Source organism: Gopherus evgoodei, unplaced genomic scaffold, assembly GCF_007399415.2.
Source record: "Gopherus evgoodei ecotype Sinaloan lineage unplaced genomic scaffold, rGopEvg1_v1.p scaffold_32_arrow_ctg1, whole genome shotgun sequence".
NCBI lineage: Eukaryota > Metazoa > Chordata > Testudines > Testudinidae > Gopherus > Gopherus evgoodei.
In genome coordinates, this window is record NW_022059994.1 from 3,434,576 (window position 1) to 3,451,895 (window position 17,320).

At 48.6% G+C, this 17,320-nt stretch overlaps 3 protein-coding genes and 1 long non-coding RNA gene across 8 annotated transcripts in view; 1 reads left to right on the forward strand and 3 right to left on the reverse strand.

Moving 5' to 3' along the window:
- The window catches only part of LOC115640751 (zinc finger protein 436-like), a 452,700-nt gene that overhangs the window by 174,742 nt on the left and 260,638 nt on the right, over positions 1–17,320 (reverse strand). The gene's annotated exons all lie outside the window — the stretch shown is intronic.
- The window catches only part of LOC115640827 (zinc finger protein 300-like), a 308,757-nt gene that overhangs the window by 93,749 nt on the left and 197,688 nt on the right, over positions 1–17,320 (reverse strand). The window lies entirely within an intron of this gene.
- The window catches only part of LOC115640730 (zinc finger protein 260-like), a 341,512-nt gene that overhangs the window by 68,348 nt on the left and 255,844 nt on the right, over positions 1–17,320 (reverse strand). The window lies entirely within an intron of this gene.
- LOC115640939 lies at positions 1,738–17,277 on the forward strand. The gene is made up of 3 exons (XR_003997967.1): positions 1,738–1,779; positions 16,622–16,709; positions 17,240–17,277. It is a non-coding gene; the product is annotated as an uncharacterized LOC115640939 (long non-coding RNA).

The following is a 17,320-nucleotide window of genomic DNA, read 5'->3' on the forward strand; positions in this document are numbered from 1 at the left end:
TGGCAACCTGAGTCACTAGCTGAGAAGTTGTTAAAAATTTTAGCAAAGGTAGAAATAACATTTTTTCACAGCTGCAGACTTACTAGCTAGCAATAAATAAATTATGATTTTCACGTTCATAGGTGTAAGGGGATTGTTGGCCTCTTACTGCAACTTAATGAGTTGGCCATTAGTTGGCCTTCTCAATCGGTTGGCCACCAAAAGGGGAAGGGCCAATGAGAAATCAAGATCCTGAGACTGATAATGGAAAGGGGCTAATGCTTTAGGTCAGCCTGATTGACAGGGCAGGCAGGCCAATGCGGAAGTCAGCAGTCTGGGGTCCTCTCCTCTCCTCTGTGTGAGTGGAGCTGTCTCGGCCAGAGCAGAGCGGGAGGTGCCAAGGCAAGTGGAGAGTTGGGCTGGAGGCAGAGCAGCAGCAGTGCTGTGGCAGAGGGAAACTGGAGCAGTGCGGAGCTGGGAGCAGTGGACCAAGGGGACCCTGGGCAAGGAGATGCCCTCAGCCAAGAGGCCTTGCAGGCTAGAATGGGTGTGGTTTGAGCATTGGTCTGCTAAAGCCAGGGTTGTGAGTTCAGTCCTTGAGGGAGGCCAGTTGGGGATCTGGGGAAAAATCAGTACTTGGTCCTGCTAGTGAAGGCAGGGGGCTGGACTTGATGACCTTTCAAGGTCCCTTCCAGTTCTAGGAGATTGATATATCATCATTTATTTAGTTATAAATAACCCTGACAGGAAGAGACTGATTTAGGAAGAAGGGTCCTGCCACCTAGAGCCTGAGGGCATGTGGCCATCACCAAAGTGTCTGATCCGCAGCATCCCTGCAGCACAGCCAGAGCCTGGGCAGGAGGCCTGGGACATGGGAGGAACAGACTGTGAACTGCCTTGGCATCCCACAGATGCAGTTTGTGGTTCTCCCCCCCCACCACAGTGGAGTGACATGTTTTCCTTAAATCTTTCCCACTTTTCTCCTTATTTTTGTATTACTTGTTTAATAAATTGTATTTGTTCTGAACTCTGTGTAATGATTAGGGAAGCATCCAGAGTGAAGGGAACACCCCACAATGGGGATATCTGTTGTGGGTGATCACAAGAAGATTGGGGGTTGAGCACCTCAAAAGCCCTGAGCCCAGCCTTGGGGTTATGGGGACCAGAGTGGAAGGGTGGGGGTTGAGGTCATGTAGGCTTGTGAGTAAAGGACTCAGATCATTTCGCTTGCCAATTCCACCCTGGTGCCATATAAGCCAGAAAAGGTCCCCACACTAGGAGGAACATCTCCCCGTCTTACCTGTGTGCATATTTATTGGCTTCTAAAGTTAATTAGGATTATAGGGGAAAGTGTGAGTGTGCCCACCAGGGAGAGTTGCTGGAAACACTGTGAGGCCACCAAATTTGGTCGTGAGACTCCCTGGGCTAGATGCTTATGATGGGCCCTTCTGACCTTAGAGCCTGGGCGTGGAACAGGAGCCGGATCCAGAGATGCTGCAGCGCGACCCCTGCAGCGCTAGGACCCAGGAGCAGCCGGGAGGCGGCTCCGGGGCAGCGAGCGCTGGGCTCCGGCCCGGCAGCAGGAAGTGACTCGCAGCCGCTGCGGTGACTCTGGCTCCCAGGCTACTGGCGAGATCCCCGAGCCCCGGCGGCTGGTGCTGGGAGCCCGGAGCCCTGGCTGCAGCCGGGAGAGGGGAATCTCCAGCAGGGCCCTTCCCGCTGCTCCCCAGGAGCCTCTCCCAGGGCAGAGCCCCCAGCCCGGCCCGGCCCCTGCCCCGGGGGGCCCCGCTCGGAGGGAAGGTGAGAGAAACCCGCCCCCCCCCGGCACTCCCGGGCTGCAGGGGGCGGAGGATAAAGAGGGGCAGGGGGTGAGGGCAGGCGGGGGGAGCGGAGTGGGGGCAGGAGGCAGGTGCTGGGGCTGCGGGGGGCAGGCTGGGATGGGGGCGGGGGCGCACTGAAGGGAAGATGGGGGGATGCGGGCGGATCGGTGGGATTGTGGGGCTGAGGGGAGCGAGGCTGGAATGGGGGAAGACGTGAGTGAGGGGCACTGCGAGGGAAGGGGGTTTGTGGGGATACTGGCGGGGGAAGGTGGGGAGATGCCCAGGCAGATTCTTTGCCCCATGGGATACGAAGGGGGCGGGGCGGATAGAAGCTTTTCTTCTCCTGGAACTGGTCAGACCAGCTTTGGGAGTGATGGGGGGGGGGGGTAATTAACCCCTCGGGCCGCAGAGGCAGCAAGGCAAAACCCAGCGGCTCCATCCCCCGCGGGTTCCAGTGTGGTATTGTCGGCCACACCCGTGCTGGTGGGGTCTGTGTGTCTTGAGTGTTGGGGTCTGCCCAGGGCCCTGGTCTGATTTCCCCGCAGGATTCTGATCTCTGCCACACCGGAGTCAGACCAGAGTCACTGCTGCCTCTGGTAGGGGGGGAGTGTTGCTGGATCAATGAGACCGGGGTGGGGGGCCTGCAGGGGGAGTCCAGGGCAACTCATTCTTCCGGAGTTGCCACCAGAGGGCCCTGGCTGTTGCTAAGGGAGAGGGGTTTACACTGCAATGGGGGGAAATCCCCCAAAGTGGCCCCTTTGATTCTGCTCTTTTTCTAGTGTTTGGCTCAGAGTTGCTGTTACTGGGAGGGTCTGAAGAGCCTGGGGGAATGTGGAAGTGTGAAAAGGGGATTTGCAGCAGCCAACTCGGTATTTTTAAGAGATAGAGCAGAAGACAGGCTGTGAGGGAAAATTTAGCAGGCCTTAAGCTTCAGTCGAGGTCCTGAGTTTGGTCAAGCTTGCTTACAGGCCTTGAACTGAGATTGTGCTTGTTTCTGTGTAAAAGGGGCAGAAGGAGTTGTTGCCGAGGGGGGCAACAGTGGGGTTCGTTGCCCGGTGTGCTCCATGCCAATAAACACACCAGGGTGGAGAAGCAAACAAAGTTTATTTGAGATCTGCAAGGAGACTGGTATGTCTCAGATCAAACACACCTATACAAGCAGCTTTTCCCTTTTCATAAGTTTTTTTTTCTTTCTTCCCTTTCCCTCCTCCCCCGCTTCCCCCGCCATAGCAGTTACCTAAGCAATCTTGGCGGCGGTAGCTTGTTAGTAAGTTTTCCTTCTGCAAGTTATCTTGTCCTTCAGCTAGAGGCACGGAGGCCTTATCACTACTGCTTTAGACCAGTTTGGGCTGTGCTGCAACTGATAGCTTACTATTATCCATTTGATTTTGCAGCTGCTGGCTTTCTAGGTCGAGTAAAGTTCAACATGGAGGGGCTTTGGTTCGCTTTGGCCTAGAACAGGGAGGCTTCATCAACACTCGTGGCCTTCCACCCATCCGAATTACCTAGGGTTATGCCTGGTGACACCAACAACTCTCTCCTTTGAGAAGAGTCAACTAACTCTTTGGCTGAGTTTTCTCATATTTTGAGGACAAAAAGCGATTAAGCTGTAGGGAGCTGGGGTCATTAATGAAGGGGGGTTATAGCGGGATTTCCTGGGGAACGGGAGGTACAAATTCTATGTAGGAGTGCTTTACAGCAAGCAAGCAAGAGGAAAGTAACGATACACACCACCACCACAGTGAGCACGAGGTGAACAATGCTTTCCCCTAGTCCCCCCAGGTTGGGTAACCAGCCCCAGAGGGAATCAGAAATAGTGGGTTCCCTTTCCTGGGCCTTCCAGTCTTCAAAAGCCTGTTTGGCTGACAGGATGTGCTTGTTAATATCCTGTGCGTTTTCTGGGACATAAGTACAGCATTCATCCCCTATAAGGGTGCACACCTCACCCTGTGAAGCCACACTTCCACCCAGAAAGTGTCCAAGTATGTCTCCATAATCACAGATCAGATGGTATTCCTGATGCATCTGTAAGGGCAGTGGGTCAAGTCTGGTACTCAAGATCACTCCCAATGGCCATCAGCTGGTCATTCAGGAAATCCTGAATTCCTAAACATACTAGATCCCACTGCAATGTCTTCCCAGCCTCAGTTATATTCAATACCATCTTTCCTTGGTGTAGTACTATAATACATCTCTTATTTAACTATTCTCAGGTACTTTCAAAAGGCATTAACATTAATAGCATAGGAGGGGGTTACATTATTAGTCACTGGAATGGTTTCAATACAGGTAAATTTTCTAGTGCTAGAATGTTAAGGGTTAATGTCTCTTGTACCTGTAAAGGGTTACAAGCAGGGAACGGGACACCTGACCAGAAGACCAATCAGAAGACAAGATACTTTTAAATTTGGGCAGAGGGAAGCTTTTGTGTGTGTTCTTTGTCCATTGTGGGTTCTTCTCTCGGAGGGTCTGAGAGAGACCAGACATTACTACAGACTCTCTAAGTTTCTTTTCTAATAGTAAGCAAAAACAGGCGGTTTAGGTTTTTTGATTGTTTTACTCTATTTGCAATTGTGGATCTGGCTGGTTAACTTTTATATGTGTAGTTGCTGGGAATATTTTGATTTGTATTGGTACTGGGGGGAAAGTCTCTTTCTGGTGTCTGTAAGCTATAGGACCCTGTAATATTTACATCTTGAAGTTACAGAGATAATTCTTTACTTTTCCTTTCTTTTATTAAAAGATTTCTTTTTAGAGAACCTGATTGATTTTGTTTTGTTTCCCTTTTTTTAGTCCAGGGGATTGGGATTACTCACCAGGACGGGTGGGAGAGAGACGGGAGGGGGAGAGATAGAATCTCTCTTTGTTTTCCTTGAATCTGTTTGCCTCTTTGTGGAAGGGAAGGAAGATGTTTCTCTGTATGGTGATTTAAGAGGCTGGATCAGTATCTCTCAGGATAGCCCAGGGAGGGAAATTCTGGGAGGGGGAAAGGTGGGGGAATGGTTTATTTCTCCTTGTTTTAAGAACCCACGGGATCTGGGTTCTTGGAGTCCCCAGGGAAGGTTGGGGAGGTCAGAGTGCCCCAAAACACTATATTTTTGGGTGGTGGCAGGGCTATCAGATCTAAGCTGGTAATTAAGCTTAGAGGATTCAGGTGCTAGTATCTCATTTTCTGAACTCTAAGGTTCAGATCTGAGAAGGAATGCTATGACATGGTGGCAGAGGTGGATAGATAAGAATCCAAAAGCCAGTAAGATTATTAATTTGCTTCTCTGCTAACTGGTTATAAGCAGAGGAAAGGAGTTTATTTTTTTAAACTGCAGCCAGATAAATTTTTTTTCCTCGCTCCGTGCTAGCTGGGCATAGAGAGGGCTATTAAGGTTTAACAACGGTCATTTGTTAGACAAAGCAGCCTTAAGTGGTCAGCAACGCACTCCAGCCAGGACACATTTGTAAATGAAAGAGAGTTTTCTTTTGCTTTTTAACTCTTTCTGGAGAGGCTAGTAAGTTAAAAAGGACTCTGTTGCTAAGCAATCCCGGGAAGCCAACAGAGAACCAGCAGTTCAGGCAGTAAAGACCAGAGGGCACCCCAACACAAGAAAACAGAAACCATGACTACCAAGGACCTGAAACAGGAACTGCCAAGACTGGAGGCAGAGGAACAAATCAGAAAGGCAGACCACAAGCGAGACATGGAAAAGAAACTACAAGAACTAGAAATAAAACAAAAAGAGATGGAGCTGAGAGAAAGAGAAGAAAAAATCAAAGAGGAAACCTACAAAAGAGAGAAAGCCGCCAAAGAGAAAGCCTTCAAAAGAGAGCAAGCAGCCATAGAGACTGCCCACAGGAGGGAGCTGGAACTCCAGAGGGAGACCCACCGGCAGGCCCTGGAATTAGAACAGGCTAAGCAACAGAACACAGTCAATCCTAACAACACTTTGCCAGTTGTTGTTCCACATTCCAGGAAATTCCCCACCTTCCAGGCCTTCTTAGAAAATTCCCCACACTGAGGCCTTCTTAGAAAATTTTGAAAGAGCCTGCCTTGGGTACAGCATCTCTGAAGACCAGTACATGGTAGAATTGAGGCCACTGCTCAGTGGACCCTTAGCAGAGGTGGCGGCTGAAATGGCTAAGGAGAAAATGAACGATTATAAATTTTTTCAAACCAAGGCCAGATACAGAATGGGGATAACACCTGAACATGCCCGTCGGTGGTTCAGAAACCAAAAATGGAAACCAGATGTGTCATTCACCCGACACGCCTACCACATTGCAAAGATTTATTAAGCCTGAATATCAGGAACAAAGGTTAACAATATGGACGAGCTGCATCTCCTGATCCAAATGGAGCAGTTCTTAGATGGTATTCTTGAGGAAATAGAGAGGTACATCCTAGATGGGAAACCCAAAACGGTAATCGATGCAGGGGAGATTGGAGCCAAATGGATGGAAATGGCAGAAAAGGAAAAAGCTACTGTCAAGGGGAACGAATACCCCAGAGGGCACACCGACAATAAACCCTACAACCGAGGGCACCCAAAGACCCCACCTACAACCCAAGGAAAGCCACAGACGCCCTATTCTTCCACCTCACCAGTCTCCAGTAACCCACCTCGACCCAGTGACCAGTCAGCTGGAAGATGCTTTACGTGTAATGAACTGGGACATATAAAGGCCAACTGCCCAAAGAACGCCAACCGAGTGCAGTTCATTACACCACCATCACACCAAAGATCCCCAGGCCCAGATGCCTCTCAAATACCCTTGGAGCGAAGGGAAATTTTGAGAGTGGGCGGAAAGAAGGTTACCGTGTGGAGACACGGGGGCACAAGTGTCAGCTATCCACCAATCCTTCGTCGACCCCAAATTCATCAACCCAAAGGCCCAAGTGACAATTTACCCCTTCATGTCACAAGCTGTAGACTTGCCTACGGCTGAATTACCTGTCCAGTACAAAGGCTGGTCAGGAATGTGGACTTTTGCAGTCTATGACAATTATTCCATCCCCATGCTACTGGGGGAAGACTTGGCCAACCAGGTGAAGCGGGCCAAGAGAGTGGGAATGGTTACACGCAGCCAAACCAGGCAAGCTTCCAGACCCATTCCTGTTCCTGAGCCGTCCACAGAGGCCCCGTCTGTGTTACAAGAGACCCAGACAAAGGTAGTGGACCCGGATCCCATGCCAACAACAGAAACAGCCACAGTGCTTCCAGTCCCAGACCAGGAACTGGAAAAGCAGCCAGCACCAGAACCGTTGCCAGCACTGACGACAGTGTTTGCAAATCCATCTTCAACCCCAACGCCAGAGGGCGCCAGCAAGCCTGAATTGGCAGAAGCAGCAGACAACCACACCCAAAAGGCTCAGCCAAGCCTAAATTACCCCCCGGTGCACCAGCGGAGAGCGGTTCACCAGCAACGGAAACAACCTCATCACCTACATCGCTTCCAGAGGGACCAAGCCCAAGTCCACAGTCTAAGGAAGAACTGATGTCTCCAGCTTCAAGGGAACAGTTCCAGACTGAGCAGGAAGCAGATGACAGCCTTCAGAAAGCTTGGGCGGCGGCACGGAGCATCCCACCGCCTCTCAGCTCTTCTAATCGATCCCGGTTTGTTGTAGAACAAGGACTTTTATACAAGGAGACTCTTTCTGGTGGACACCAGGAAGACTGGAATCTGCAAAAACAGTTAGTAGTTCCAGCCAAGTACCAGGAAAAGCACTTAAGCTTAGCCCATGATCATCTGAGTGGCCATGCTGGGGTGAACAGAACCAAAGACCAGTTGGGGAAGTCCTTCCACTGGGGAGGGGATGGGCAAGGACGTTGCCAAGTATGTCTGGTCTTGTGAGGTGTGCCAAAGAGTGGGAAAGCCCCAAGACCAGGTCAAGGCCCCTCTCCAGCCACTCCCCATAATTGAGGTCCCATTTCAGCGAGTAGCTGTGGATATTCTGGGTCCTTTCCCAAAACAGACACCCAGAGGAAAGCAGTACGTACTGACTTTCGTGGACTTTGCTACCCGATGGCCGGAAGCAGTAGCTTTAAGCAACACCAGGGCTAAAGCTGCGTGCCTGGCCCTAACAGACATTTTTGCCCGGGTAGGTTAGCCCTCCGACATCCTTACAGATTCAGGATCTAATTTCTTGGCAGGGACCATGAAAGAACTGTGGGACACTCATGGGGTGAACCACTTGGTTGCCACCCTGTACCACCATCAAACCAATGGCCTGGTGAAAAGGTTTAATGGAACTTTTGGGGGCCATGATACGTAAATTCATCAATGAACACTCCAATGACTGGGACTTAGTGTTGCAACAGTTGCTTTTTGCCTACAGGGCTGTACCACATCCCAGTTTAGGGTTTTCACCGTTTGAACTTGTGTATGGTCATGAGGTTAAGGGGCCATTACACTTGGTGAAGCAGCAATGGGAGGGGTTTACACCTTCTCCAGGGACTAACATTCTGGACTTTGTAAGCAACCTACAAAACACCCTCCGACACTCTTTAGCCCTTGCTAAAGAAAACCTAAAGGATGCTCAGAAAGAGCAAAAGGCCTGGTATGACAGACATACCAGAGAGCGTTCCTTCAAGGTAGGAGACCAGGTTATGGTCTTGAAGGCGCAACAGGCCCATAAGATGGAAGCATCATGGGAAGGGCCATTCACGGTCCAAAAGCGCCTGGGAGCTGTTAACTACCTCATAGCATTTCCCAGTTCCTCCCTAAAGCCCAGAGTGTACCATGTTAATTCTCTCAAGCCCTTTTATTCCAGAGACTTACAGGTTTGTCAGTTTACAGTCCAGGGAGGAGATGACGCTGAGTGGCCTGACGGTGTCTACTACGAAGGGAAAAAAGACGGTGGCATGGAAGAGGTGAACCTCTCAACCACCCTGAAATGTCTGCAGCGGCAACAAATCAAGGAGCTGTGCACTAGCTTCACCCCATTGTTCTCAGCCACCCCAGGACGGACTGAACAGTCATACCACTCCATTGACACAGGTAAAGCTCACTCAATTAGAACCCCACCCTACCAGGTGTCTCCTCACGCCCAAGCTGCTATAGAACGGGAGATCTAGAACATGCTACAGATGGGTATAATCCGCTCATCTACCAGTGCATGGGCATCTCCAGTGGTTCTGGTACCCAAACCAGATGGGGAAATACACTTTTACGTGGACTACCGTAAGCTAAATGCGGTAACTCGTCCAGACAACTATCCAGTGCCACGCACCGATGAGCTATTGGAGAAGTTGGGACGTGCCCAGTTCATATCTACAATAGACTTAACCAAGGGGTACTGGCAAGTACCGCTAGACAAACCTGCCAAGGAAAGGTCAGCATTCATCATCCATGCGGGGGTGTATGAATTTAATGTACTTCCTTTCGGGCTGCAAAATGCACCCACCACCTTCCAGAGGCTGGTAGATGGTCTACTATCTGGACTGGGTGAATATGCAGTTGCCTACATCGATGATGTGGCCATTTTTTCTGACTCCTGGCCTGAACACCTAAAACACCTGGAAAAGGTCTTTGAGCGAATCAGGCAGGCAGGACTAACGTTTAAGGGCAAAAAGTGTCAAATAGGCCAAAACAGAGTGACCTACCTGGGACACCAGGTGGGTCAGGAACCATAAACCCCCTACAGGCCAAGGTGGATGCTATCCAAAAGTGGCCTGTCCCAAAGTCAAAGAAACAGGTCCAATCCTTCTTAGGCTTGGCCGGGTACTACAGGCGATTTGTACCACACTACAACCAAATTGCTGCCCCACTGACCGACCTGACCAAAAAGACCCAACCAAATGCAGTTAAGTGGACTGATGAGTGTCAAAAGGCCTTTACCCAGCTTAAGGTGACACTCATGTCTGACCCTGTGCTCAGGGCCCCGGACTTTGACAAACCATTCCTAGTAACCACCGATGCATCTGAGCGTGGTATAGGAGCAGTTCTCATGCACGAAGGACCGGATCACAACTTCCACCCTGTCGTGTTTCTCAGCAAGAAACTGTCTGAGAGGGAAAGCCACTGGTCAGTCAGTGAAAAGGAATGCTATGCCATTGTGTACGCCCTGGAAAAGCTACGCCCATACGTTTGGGGACGGCGGTTCCAGCTACAGACTGACCATGCTGCGCTAAAGTGGCTTCATACTGCCAAGGGGAACAACAAAAAACTGCTTCGATGGAGTTTAGCTCTCCAAGATTTTAATTTTGAAATTCAACACATTTCAGGAGCTTCTAACAAAGTAGCTAATGCACTCTCTCGTGAAAGTTTCCCAGAATCCAGTAGTTACAGTGTTCTTAAAATATAGAAGTCTGTTAGTTATATACTTAGTAGTATATGTAAAGGTGCATGTGTTGTATTAATCTGTTTATTTTAGAGTTCTAGGAAGAAATCGCCGTCAGCGAGGTTCCCCACTGTCTGCGATTGGGGGGCGTGTCATAAATAGATTGTTAAGGGTTAATGTCTCTTGTACCTGTAAAGAGTTACAAGCAGGGAACGGAACACCTGACCAGAAGACCAATCAGAAGACAAGATACTTTTAAATTTGGGCAGAGCGAAGCTTTTGTGTGTGTTCTTTGTCCGTTGTGGGTTCTTCTCTCGGAGGGTCTGAGAGAGACCAGACATTACTACAGGCTCTCTAAGTTTCTTTTCTAATAGTAAGTAAAAACAGGCGGTTTAGGTTTTTTGATTGTTTTACTCTATTGGCAATTGTGGATCTGGTTGGTTAACTTTTATATGCGTAGTTGCTGGGAATATTTTGATTTGTATTGGTACTGGGGGGAAAGTCTCTTTCTGGTGTCTGTAAGCTATAGGACCCTGTAATATTTACATCTTGAAGTTACAGAGATAATTCTTTACTTTTCCTTTCTTTTATTAAAAGATTTCTTTTTAGAGAACCTGATTGATTTTGTTTTGTTTCCCTTTTTTTAGTCCAGGGGATTGGGATTACTCACCAGGACGGGTGGGAGAGAGACGGGAGGGGGAGAGATAGAATCTCTCTTTGTTTTCCTTGAATCTGTTTGCCTCTTTGTGGAAGGGAAGGGAGATGCTTCACTGTATGGTGATTTAAGAGGCTGGATCAGTATCTCTCAGGATAGCCCAGGGAGGGAAGTTCTGGGAGGGGGAAAGGTGGGGGAATGATTTATTTCTCCTTGTTTTAAGAACCCAAGGGATCTGGGTTCTTGGGGTCCCCAGGGAAGGTTGGAGAGGTCAGAGTGCCCCAAAACACTATATTTTTGGGTGGTGGCAGGGCTATCAGATCTAAGCTGGTAATTAAGCTTAGAGGATTCAGGTGCTAGTATCTCATTTTCTGAACTCTAAGGTTCAGATCTGAGAAGGAATGCTATGACACAGGTACTTTCAAAAGGCATTAACATTAATAGCATAGGAGGGAGTTACATTATTAGTCACTGGAATGGTTTCAATACAGGTAAAATTTCTAGTGGCAGAACAAACTCTTTGGGTACTTGTTATTTAAAATCCAGTTAGGGAGAGCAATACATGCTGAAGGATTTATCCAGAACACAGGGTGCAGCCTGTAGAATAAACCCCAAAATCCAATCAATATCACATTCCCAAGCATGGGTCCCACAAATGTCCTCCCGCCAGCGTATAATTCTTTGTTTCTTCACCAGGGTCTGTTCTTAATGTCCTTTCCAGTCAGGAATTCCTGGACTTTGGCAATTTCAGTGTAGTGAGTGTTCCTTTTTCTTTCCCAAAGCAGTCATGGTTCAGCATCCTGCAGGTGAGAAATTACCAGCACATCACTCTGTAATGGTTTTGATTTTTCTAGAAAAATTCAAAGGCACAGTAGATCTGTCAATGGACAAGGGAGAGATTACTAGCACTTCACCTTGTACTTTTTCCCTGCTGTCCAGAAGGCACAGTGGAACTAAAAGGAGAAATAGGCTAATCATCAGTAGGAGAATTCTCCCGATGTGGAGGGGTCGTTTTTCAGTGAGGATCATGGGTACAGGCAGTCAGTCTTTGGCACTTCACAGGGGTGTTGGTAGTCAGCAGGACTTAATTAGGGCCTTTCCAGCATGGAGCCAAAGCTGTCTTTCGTTGGTGGACCTTTACATAGATCCAGTCTCCTGGTTCCAAGGAGTGGCAAGGCTGCTAGCGTCTTTGGGTAGCGCTTCTTTACCTGTGAGAAAAGAAACCTGACACATTTCATTAATGCCTGGCAGTGTTTTGCAGATCTCATAGCTGCTTGGGCACATTCAAGGCCTCCTTTTCCAGGTTGTTAGCCAAGTCTTTAACTGTGAGCAGTGTCCTTGAGTGGAGTCAGTGTCTTATCTATAGCCTGAGCTTGCTAGGTTTTTGGGTTTTTTTCCAGTTAACTCATTCTGTTCTTTGTCCTTCTTGGCTTCTTTTCACCTACAAAGGAAACTTCCACTTTTCACTTATACACCTTTTTCCCAACAATGAACACATAAACATTGCCATCATACAGTACATCAGTCTTATTATTCAATGTATACCACATATACCCTTCCACTAAAATAACCTTATTACAGAACTTTGGAGCAACAAGCTAGAACGAGCATACCCACTTTGATGAGTTTACTTAATACAGCTTCTTTGGCCAATGAAGTTTCTTTTTCGTACTTAAGCAAATGCGTTGGACTTTAGTATATTACATTTCCCTGATTCCAATCCAAACCAGACCATCCCATGAAAACACTAAACACAACAATTCTGGCCATGAGACAAACACCACAAGACGGAACATAGAACACAAAACGTAATTCCTGTTGTGCCAGTAAATGCATGGTACGTTGAATGCTGTTCAGCTGGCATCAGTTTTCTCTGATTATCTGAAAGGCAAAAAACAGAGGTCTACCCTCCTGGGCAGTCAATCATCGCTTAAAATATACACATACCCTTGTCATCTTCAGGCAAAACAGAGGAATTACCTCATATTTTCTTGTATGTGTTTCATAGGCAGCCCAGGTTTCAGTGGCTCCTACCTTATCAGTTAGATAATTTGCATTAATACAGATGCTTTCTGGCTTGCTTTTTACTTTTAATTTCTACTTTCAAACACTGAAAGAAAACATCATCACTTATAGTGCCCGTAGAGCCTAATAAAATTTCAATTACATAGCACTGTGTACTTTCTTCAGCTAATTCAGGTACATTGTTCATAGCCAAATGATTGCAATCCAGTAATTTCTTTGCCTGAATTTATTTACAAACATTTCAAAGACACCAAGAACTTTCCTCTTTAGCATTTTTACAAAGTTCAACCGCTGTTCCCTCCAGCAACCAGAGAGTTAACTTCTCACTTTCCCTTAAATCACTTGCTTGTCTCCCTCCCAACAGCCACTTTTATCAACTCAAATCACCATTCCAAGTAAGTCCTGGGTATTTGAAATCCCCATGCTTACACTTACTGACTCCTTCCTTCCACTGCACCCTCAAAGTTTTCCAACCTGTTTTCCAATCTCTCTGTCTGTTGCCTGCCCGCCTGGGCCCGATCCTGCTTTTCTCGCTGAATCATCCCTTCCATGGGCAGCAACTTGTTCCACTACCAGTTTAGCTAGGAGGGTGGGCTTCTCAACTAGCCCCCACCCTTCCTGGTCTCTTCCCTTAAACATTCTTACTCACAACACTACCCAAGTCCTCCCTCATGAGGCTTGTCACCTGGACAAAAACACATGGCCCATTGGGTAAAGGCCATTTACTTAGAGAATTACACAGAGAGCAGAGGGAATTACAGTCTAAGCCAGGTTTTCCCACATTTATACACTGATCGGTACAGGGGACGGGACAGAAGGATCTCAATTCGACCTCAGAGCTTCATCGCACGCATGGCTTCCACCCGGAGGAATTACAAACGAGAGGCTCAGTTCCGCCCACACAGCTAACGCCCACATGTATACAGAGCAGAAAAACAGTAACCGGTTAAACAGAACAAAACCAGAACCAGATAACTAGAGAAGAGGCCCGCCTCTAACCAGAACCACATAGTATTTCCTTATCCTATTAGGGCTCACCTTATCAGAGCACGAACCCCAGGGGCTGCGGAGAAGTGAGGAAGACGGGTTAAGCAACCCAGTGGCATGATACACCCCAAAAGCATATTTTAAGTCCGTATAAATATTAACCCTTTTCCCTTGCATACCATCTGGATGCTCTCTAAATCTCTTTGCAATATCCTTTGCACATTGTGACATGAAAACCATTTTAACCATCTCCTTTCCATGATCAGTTTCAGGATTCAAATTCCCATGCTTTCTAATTTCACAAATCAGCCGTTTTTCCACTGCCTTAGGATTGTCTCATAAGTGAGGCATAGTGCACTGCCAGTTAAACAAATCTGCATGTTCCCCAGCAACCAGTGGAAACAGATACGTTCTCAACAGGGCTTGTAATATCAGGGGTGTCCCAGAAAAATTGTCTCTCACGGGGTTAAATAACCTAGTGGGGGTCCACAAGGGCGAGGACGAGGGCTGCTGTAATATTGGGAGTGTTTGAAGTTTGCGAAAGGCTGGCTGGAGGCTGCACAGAGGGAGTGAGGCTGCCTGATTCCTCTGAAGATGAGGGAACATCACTCTGAGCTGCCCCTTGATTCTCCTCTGTCCCCGAACTGTCCCTAACCTGCTTTTGAATCCTTGTACTCCACCAGACGGGGAAGAACAGGAACAAAATTGTCCTCCTCCTGGTGCGGCTCTGGGGCATATGGTGGGTGATTTTTACAAGAGCTCTCCATACAAAGAGCTTCAGAAGCTACCCATTGGCTGACAAAACAGGAGTAATTGAAGGATCGTGTTATAATTAAGTGATCCTTCCGGTGGCCACCTTTCCTAGTCCCCTAGTTGATATTGAGGCCAGTCTACTGTACAGAACTTTTTCAGTTTATTCTTCATCATCGGATCCGAGCCAAACACCTTCCAATTCGTTAGAATGCATTCTAAGGGTGTACGCTATACCTGCCGCCCCATACCATGCCCTTGACCCATTATATGCTAATACACCAGTAGCTAACGGGAATTACAACGACTGGGCGTCCCTAGCCTCGGGCAAAAGTCCAGACTACTGGACTGTTCCTACCTTATCCAAGGGACTGGTTCCTCACCGTCGCCCACAACTGCTTCTCCACTACTCGAGCGCGTTGCACCGTTGTGCCCTCCGGGGTCGGTCGAACTGCGTTTCTGCTGAGGCCCCCGGTGAAGTCACCGGTGCACGCTGGGCGTCAGTCGGCGCAATTCGTCGACCACCAGGAGGGATCCAGGCAAGGCTAATTTTCAGCCTCGAGCCCCATGTTGGGCGCCAAGAACTGTTGCCGGCACAGAGTGCCCGAGGGGGGCAACAGCGGGGTTCATTGCCCGATGTGCTCCGCGCCATAAACACACCAGGTTGGAGAAGCAAACAAAGTTTATTTGAGATCTCAAAGCGGTGCAAGGAGAATGGTATGTCTCAGATCAAGCACACCTACACAAGCAGCTTTTCCCTTTTGAAAAGTTATTTTTTCCCTTCTTCCCCCCCCGCTTCCTCCCCCTATAGCAGTTACGTAAGCAGTCTTGGCGGCAGTAGCTCATTTGTAAGTTTTCCTTCTGCAAGTTATCTTGTCCTTCAGCTAGAGGCACGGAGGCCTTATCACTACTGCTTTAGACTGGTTTGGGCTGTGCTGCAACTGTTACATATTTGATTTTGCAGCTGCTGGCTTTCTAGGTCGAGTAAAGTTCAACACGGAGGACCTTTGGTTCGCTTTGGCTTAGAACAGAAGGGCTTCATCGACACTCGTGGCCTTCCACCCACCTGAGTTACCTAGGGTTATGTCTAGTGACACCAACAGAGTCAGAATAGAAAAAAATCCCCTTCCCAGGCTCGACCCAGGTCCACCAGAGCTGCTGGGGAGAGGAACCCCTCCCTCAGCCTGGCACATGACCAGCCGCGGCTGGGGAGAGGTGCCTCTCACCTGGCCCCAAGCTGCTGTGGTGAGAGGGCTCCGGAGTGTCCTCTCCTCACTGCAGTCTGCACCCCAAACCCCTTGTAAGGGAAGAAACTGTGACATCCAAACCGTATAGATTCAAGCCTCATGTCGAGCTGCTACGGTCAGCTCGCTGAAATAGGGGCACAGAGGAGGCAGTGGAACGTACCCAACAGTCCCCTAGCCAAAAACAATTATGTCATATCCTTTACAGTCGCCGTTTAATCGGAAAAGGACAGTCAGTAAATACCAGAAGAGGCTTAACATGGAAAGAATTTGTTTGCTCTAATTCATATTGATTTTGCAACATTTCTAGTAAGGAAATAACAAGGAAATGTATGCAGCTTTGTGTAACGAGTTTGTGCTTTTAAGCTTTATAAGCCTGTCTGTAACCAGTGTCGGGGAGGCTGTTTCCAGGAGCGGTCTGCTCCTGTGCGCTGCCTATCAATCGAAGGCCTCAGGCTGTTCTGATCCAAACACAACACGTGGTCATTTTTTCATGACAAGGCTAAGGCTAACCCTAACATCGCGAGATTTGTAGAAGTGGGGATTGTACGAGGCGGATGGGAAAACGAGATGGAAAGCTGTTTTCTAACCTTGCTTTCAGATAAGAATGGGAAGGACAATGTATAAACAAGACTGAGCTGTATCCGTCGATATATGTGAGGGGAACCTATAAATATGTGCTTTAAACTGTTGTACTTTGGAGACCTTCCTAAGAGAGGGAAGCCCCCCTCTCCGTAGGCTCCCCCTGCAATTGCTTGAAATAAACTGCCTCTGACTTGCTGCTAACAAACGCAAGAGTGAGGACTCTGTTTCTTCCATGGGAATCTACGGGTGACATGGACTGAAGCCCCTTCTGTAACCTCCCCCATTGCTCCTCTCGCCCCAACAGGTTGAGGAATCACGTCTCTGTTTCACTCCAGATGGTCCCGTCATCCAGGAGACAGGGAAGGGAAATGGCTGTGATGGAGCCAGCTCAGGTAGGGGATTTTCAGGGAGCTACTGGACGGGGTTAGGGAGAGGCAGGGAGGAGACAAGGTGTGAGAAACCTGCTGATTTTCTGAGTAGGCCCATTTGTGGCGGGGGAGGCAAGAGGGGACATTCCCCCATTTCTCAAACAGGATACAATCCCGTAGGCAGGCCTGGGAACATTTTCCAGATTCCCAGTGCTGGAGTATGAAGCCACTGGCCGGAGGCTGCTATGAAATACGAAGGGAAGCTGTTGGGATTCCTGTCCCTTTTCCCGACTCAGAGCTCTGTGTCATGTATCAGCCTGTGGCTGGCAGTTGTGTGGGAAATAAGAAATCCCGGCCCCGCTCCGTCTTATGGCGGGGACAGGGAGCTCTCACCTTCTTCCCACCCTGAACCCTCCTGGCTGCTCTGAGCTGGGTGGGGATGTGATTCTGCTAGTCTGACCCTCCCAGAGCTTCACAGTTTTTTCCCTTTCCCATGACTAGTGGGATTGTATCTGGGGCAGCAGGTGCTGAGTGAGGGACTCCTGTTGTTTCAGATGCCGGTGACCTTCGAGGAGGTGGCTCTGTATTTCACCCAGAGGCAGGGGGCTCTGCTGGACCCCACTCAGAGAGCCCTC